Consider the following 6,663-nt stretch of genomic DNA (forward strand, 5'->3'; position numbering starts at 1 on the left):
CTCTCAGACCATTTCTGGTTCCAGGATGAAAATGAATCAGAGAGAAAAAAGATCAACTTTCCAGTTGAATCCAGTTCAGATCAAAACTCCATGAAGCCTCTAAATGGAGCCCAGTTTGAATCGGATCTTTATTGATCCAAAGAGACAAACAATATCGGAGACTAAATGACAGACATGAGAAAATACACAGGGCTGCACAGTGGCACAGTTGGTAGAACTGTTGCCTTGCAGCAAGAAGGTTCTGTCCCAATACAGGTTCGATTCCCGGCCCGGGTCTTTCTGCATGGAGTTTGCATGTTCTCCCTGTGCATGCGTGGGTTTTCTCCGGGTTAATCAGCCTAGGTTGTGTGTCTCTGTGTTGCCCTGTGACAGACTGGCGACCTGTCCAGGGTGTACCCTGCCTCTCGCCCGGAACGTTGGCTGGAGAGGCACCGGCAACCCTCCCGACCCCACTGAGGGACAAGTATGTAAGAAAATGGATGGATGGAGAAAATAAACAGGAGGGAAATCTTGGAGGTCAGAGGTCATCATCAGGATCCAGGTTAGAGTCTCTTTAGACTCAAACTGCTGCAGCTTCAACCTCTGAGGATCAGCAGGACACAGAGACCGTTCTCTACTTTACAGAGATCAGAACCTGCAGAGAGAAGAAGGATGGAGAGATCAGACCAGTGAGTGTTTCCAGCATCTCCAGCAGCAGTCAGTGACGCAGCACATCCAGTAGATGGTTTCCAGGCTGCAGGTTGTTTTCCTGTTGAACTGAGACGTCCTGGAGACATTTACACAGCAACAACATCTTCATCTTCACACCAACACAAACACAGCAAGCTGCTGCTCCTCTGATTGGCTGATTGCTGTCTCTGTGTCCAATCAGGAAGTCTGAAACATTCTCCTCCCACTGAGAGAATGGTGGGAGAACTGGAGCTTTGCTTTGATGCTAACAGCAGCTGGACTCACTACAAACATTTACTTACAACAAATCATCTACAAGATCCATCAGCTGCTGAACATCTGAGTCCTTCAGTTTGTTTCCCTCCAGGTTCAGTGATGTCAGTTGGAGGCTGTTGGACTTCAGAGCTGAGGCCAGAATATCACAGCTGATCTTTGACAACCCGCAGCTCTGCAACCTGAATAAAGAGTAAAAGATGTGAGCTGAAGCCAACAGGATGCAGGTCAGGGTTAGATCTAGAAAAATATTTATGGGGTGGCAAGAGAGGGGCAGGGATTTTTTCAGGGGTGGCATATATATTATATATATATATACATACACACACACACACATGCATTGTTTCAAAATGAGCTTCACGTAGCACCGAGGCTTGAATACAATTTCTTAATGTAGTATAGTTAATTATTTTTACGTCTTTCATACTCCTGCTAATTGATATGCATTACTGGACTGGACAGCGCCTATTGGTCGCTGTGATTCATTGTGTCCAGAAAACCATTTTATCCCAATACAGGACAAAGAGAAATCTGTCACAAAAATATTAGTAGCGCCATCATTTGTTATTAGATGTATCTATTGAATACGACTTAAAATAAAGATTAGAAAACTGATGTTTGATAAATTCTCCATGATACAAATCTATAAACAGTTTAGTTTCTGTTAGTTCTGTCAAGATGCAAAAAGGGGCAAATTTCTATTTATCTTGGTCAGTCGTTTTATTTTAAATATGCTGTAGAAGCCGCAGTTTGACGACTGTTATAAATATCACCACGTTTTGCGAACACAGGGGATTAGCTCAGTTTTTGTCGCTTGTTTTTAGGAACTGCAGCGGCTGCAGTGTGCCACAATAAAGGTACAATAAAGCTGATAAACAGGTGAAGAACCAAACTAGACAGAACCACTTCTGATTGTTTGCCAAGCCAAACATCCAATAAAAGTTCCACCAAGCCACTACTGAGGCACTGGGGTCAAGTTTCTGGACACAGGCAAAACAAGGTTCAATGTCCAAACTTATTGATTGATCTTGATTTATTTTCCTCTTTCACAAAACAATTACAGAGATCAAACTTTCCTCTGTTCTCATGCTACCTCTCTTGCTCTGGTAAAAACCATCGGCTCCAAACCCAAATGCCTGCTGGTCCTTCACCAGGCCCCTACACTTATAGGAAGTGGACTGACCCACATTACTTCCTGTCTAAATTTAGAAAATAAATAAGAAAAATAATAAAACAAAAAAATAAATAAAATCAACAATTATCAACCTACAAATAAACTCTGTAAATAATACAAAAAATAGAATTGTAAGAATAAAGTAACAAAATTAAAATGGATAAAGAAATAAAGGAAAAATAGCTCCAATAACTTCTATTCCGCCTTTTCTCGCTCTGTGTGTCGGCTTTATGTGGACCCGTTGCCATGGCAACCGACAGACAACAGCTCAACGAGCAGATAGAGCAGAGATTACCGATCACGGGAATCATCATCAAAAACTAACATTTCCCACACAAAAAAGTAGCAAAAACACTAAAACAGAACATCCAGTCTGTTACATTAGAAAACAGACAGGCTTAATGTCTATATTGTCATTATTAATAAAATTTCACCTGACTACCGCGGTGGTTGATTAACTGATTTAAACAGCTGCTCTACTGATGACTTGGTGGGCGGGTTGTTTAGTGCTAACGGAACCAAAACACACCGAACTGCGCAGCATATGCTGAGGTTATTGTGGTGTATTTACCCCCCACGGTTTACCTGAGTTGGTACAGTCCTTTATTGTTTGACATGCAAGCTCTCACTCTTGGTGTTAGCACAGCAATAAAGAGATACGGAAAATGGTCTGAGCCTCCTTTGTTTTTTAAGACATTACAACTGGCGACGAGGATATTTTTTTGGAGGTGAGAAGACGTCAAGTGTCAGTACTAGTGAGTACAATGGCTCAGGTTGGCAAGATAGATGACTTCAGACCGGAGGTTGAGTCATGGACAGCTTATATCGAGCGGCAAGAGCAGTACCTGGAAACTAACGACATTGACAAAGAAAAGCAAGTGGCGGTGTTGCTAAGTGTAATGGGTGCTAAAGCATACGGACTTTTACGAAACTTAGTACAGCCTGAAAAACCAAAAGACAAGACTTTTGGGGATATTGTGGACATTTTGAAAGAACACTATGAATCCAAGCACTTATTAGTTGCTGAACGTTTCCGTTTTAATAGATGCAACCAAAAGGCGAGTCAAACTGTTGCCCAACATTGTCGCAGTATGTCGCAGAGCTAAAACAACAAGCAGCTAACTGTGATTTTGGTTCGTCGCTGGATTGATTGTGCACTGAGGGAACGGTTGGTAAGTGGAATTAAAAACGAAGCGTGTCAGAGGAGGTTGCTTTCAGAGGACCGGCTGACCTTCACCAAAGCTTTTGAGATTGCTCTCAATATGGAGGCTGCAGACAGAGACACTCGAGTGCTGAGAGGCGCCGAAGGTGAATGGGCTAGTGAGGCAAACATTCACAAGGTGAGGCCAATAAAAACAAATATGTGCTACAGATGCAAAGGAAAAATCACAATGCAAATGAATGTCATTTCAAAGAGACTACATGCAATAATTGTGGAAAGATTGGACATATTAGGAAAACATGTCGGGCTAAAGTGCAAAAGCATCATGAAAAGGTTGTGCTAAACAGGAGCAGCAGAGAGACAAAGTATGCGACAGCTGAGGAAGACCCTGAAGAGGAGTTAGCCATTTTGACTGTTAATGCTGAGGACGATGAATGACATAAAGCAACATTTGCAGTTGACAATGTTTATTTGGAAATGGAAATTGACACAGGAGCAGCAAAGAGTGTCATTTCACATCCTACATCAGGGGTGTTAAACTCGATTTCAAAGAGGGCCTCTTCAGCATATTGGCCACCCTCAATGGGCCACATTGACGGTACAAATCAGGAGTTCCCAGGTGCAGTCCTTCAGACTGGAACTTTTAGATGCATCCCTGCTAAAACACCCCAGACAAAAGGTCGACTTCCCTCATTAGCAACAACTCAGTTCTGTAGAGGCTTATAATGAGTCAATAATCCAGGTGTGTTAGAGAATTAATGCATCTAAAGTTGCAGATGGTAGCTCTGGAAAACTAGACTTGAGCACCCCTAACATAAATGTATGAAAATACAATGTTAAAAATAGATTAAACAACACCTATTGTTAAATAACGCTCTGGAGCGTCTGGTTAGGAAGCGCATTCAAAACCTTTCAAATGGCGCGTTAAATTCAAGTCCCTATTACAGACCAGAGAACACTAAAGAAAATGCAACGTTGTGTTAATCCAATCGAGGAGCTGGCAGTTTATCTTGAGGAAATAAATGACGATGCAAAAGTTAATTAGGCTGTAACATGCGCAGTCCGCTGCTCAACCACTGCGGACGCGGCTCTGCCGCTGCAAAGAATTAAAAGCCGCTAGAAGTAACTCATCCAAAAAATTTTACAAATGGAGCCTTCTGGGTTCACGTTACCCAGGAGAGCTGCGTTCTGGAGGAGCGCTGCAGACGTAACATCAGAACATCCGTCCGTTTCGGAGATTCGAAACCACGCAAATTAAAAAAAAAAAAAAAGATAATCCTGGTAAAAGCGCACACCGGACCGCGCAGGGTAAAACACTCACCGAGTTCAGTTGATCTGTTTGGATCAGACAGATCCAACTAACTGATGAATTAGCGCAGATTTTTCTGCAGATGGGAACCAGGAGGAAGTGTGTTCAGACCCCAACGTGTGAAGTACTGGTAATTTAAGTGAAGTCGCTTAATTTAATTTATTAAAAGTTATTGGGGCCACAGCCAGTGGTTTTTGTCACCACGGAGAAACATGTAGATGCATTTATCTGCTTAATTTGTGATGGGATCTGGATTCACGGCGAATATTAGCTAAACCGCATAAAATGTGGCTAAATAGCCGATGTTAATATGATTGTAATTTCACGGATAAAAATGGTACATGACCGATTTTTTTTTTTATATTGTCGATAAAGATAAAAGTCTAGCGCGACCTGCCGCCCTGACACCAACTCACACACATCTTCATTTACAGTCTTACTTGTAAATCGATTTTTCTGTTTTTGGACGTTTTGATGTTAGCTTGTAGATGTCTCAGTTTTATTCGCTGGGAAAATCAATAAGCAGCTTGAGGTGACTCTGCTGCTCTCTAGTGGCTAGAAGCCATAATGTTGGCTGGTAACAATCGGAATGCATTATGGGAGATGTAGTTTGTAGTCAATTCGTGCTCAAAACATATTTTAAGTCAATCATGTGCCTATAAAATGCTGGGGGGTGGGGGGGCACATAAAATGACATGGCGGGCCACATGTGGCCTGCGGGCCTTGAGTTTGACACATGTGGGCTAGTATAACTGACACACTGCTCACGTGTTAAATCTTTTCTTTAAATTAAAACGTTTTCCTCACCTGTGAAATCTGAATAGATTATTACCATTATCTGTGGTTGAATTAACTGCTAAACATTGCGTCCATTGTTCTGATTCTTTGCGTGATTATAGTATTTTCCTGACCACCGATATTCCTGACTCAATGGACAGCAATGACTCATGTGTGACTTACGATAAATCACGTAATGTCCAGTCCAGTAATATATATCCATCAATGCTGCTGGCGCTCTGTCCTTCTCTCGCACTTCCCGCTACTTAGCATTGGGTGTCAGGTTACATTGTGTTGCAATCAATGTTGTCGGAAAAAAGAGTTTCATGCGCTTAATGTCTGATTTGCCATAACTATTGAAATCATTGTTGCTAGCTGGGGTGGCAAGGCTCTCGTTTGGGGTGGCAACTGCCACCCCATGCCACCCCGGTAGATCCGCCCCTGTTGCAGGTGAACCAGTCCAACAGAACCAGTTAAAGATTCTCATGAATATTAAAGCCAACAAGCTGCTGCTTCAATAAAGACCTGCTGACTTCAGAACCAGAACCAGAACCTGGTACTGGGTCATGTTGTGTTGGAGGATTTTAGTCAGTAAAATCATTCCAGGTTCTGATCAAAGTGTTGAAGCATCAATCATTGATTATTGATTTGCTCCTGTCAGATTCCAGGAATTCACTTTTCTAGGCTGGGTTGAATGACCTTTGACCTGCTTGACATGAGGGGGATTTCTACACACTGGGGGTCCGAATGCTGTCCTGTTCTGACCTCAGGTCAGCAGGTCCAACTCAGTTACACAGAGGGACTAAATTAAACTCTGGATCCAAGTCCAGGAACAAACTCAGAAAAGATTTATTAGAACAGAAGATATGAACTTTGATTTATGATCAATTATATATAATTATTCACAGAAATATCAATAATTATATTATTAACATACCACAAATAGTTCAGTCTGCAACCTTCAGTCTGTAGAAAACCATAGAGCTCCTTCACTCCAGAACCTTCCAGGTTGGTCCAGTTCAGGATCAGCTCTATCAGATGGGTCGGTTTGGACTTCAGAGCTGAGAACAGAGACGTCCAGCTGGTCTCTGACAAACTGCAGCTCTCCAATCTGAATAAAGAATAAAAGATGAGCTGAAGCCAACAGGATGCAGTTAAAACTGAAATATGAGCAAATAAATAATAAAAATGTAGAAAATTAATTTCCCTGAATGTAAAAGAAACAAGATGAACTGATTCTAACATCTGATCCAGTCAAACTGGTTTAAAGAGTCCAAACCAGCAGAACCAGAACATTTT

General features: G+C 41.9%; 2 long non-coding RNA genes across 2 annotated transcripts; one reads left to right on the forward strand and one right to left on the reverse strand.

Annotated features, from left to right (window-relative positions):
- Positions 1–517: 517 nt before the first annotated feature.
- Positions 518–6,391, reverse strand: LOC107835277 (uncharacterized). Its single transcript, XR_001661091.1, has 3 exons — positions 6,302–6,391; positions 972–1,124; positions 518–634 (listed from the first exon to the last, which is right to left on the reverse strand). It is a non-coding gene; the product is annotated as an uncharacterized LOC107835277 (long non-coding RNA).
- LOC107835278 (uncharacterized) lies at positions 1,053–6,663 on the forward strand. The gene is made up of 2 exons (XR_001661092.1): positions 1,053–1,144; positions 6,311–6,663. It is a non-coding gene; the product is annotated as an uncharacterized LOC107835278 (long non-coding RNA).

Source organism: Poecilia formosa, unplaced genomic scaffold (assembly GCF_000485575.1).
Source record: "Poecilia formosa unplaced genomic scaffold, Poecilia_formosa-5.1.2 Scaffold1410, whole genome shotgun sequence".
Lineage (NCBI taxonomy): Eukaryota > Metazoa > Chordata > Actinopteri > Cyprinodontiformes > Poeciliidae > Poecilia > Poecilia formosa.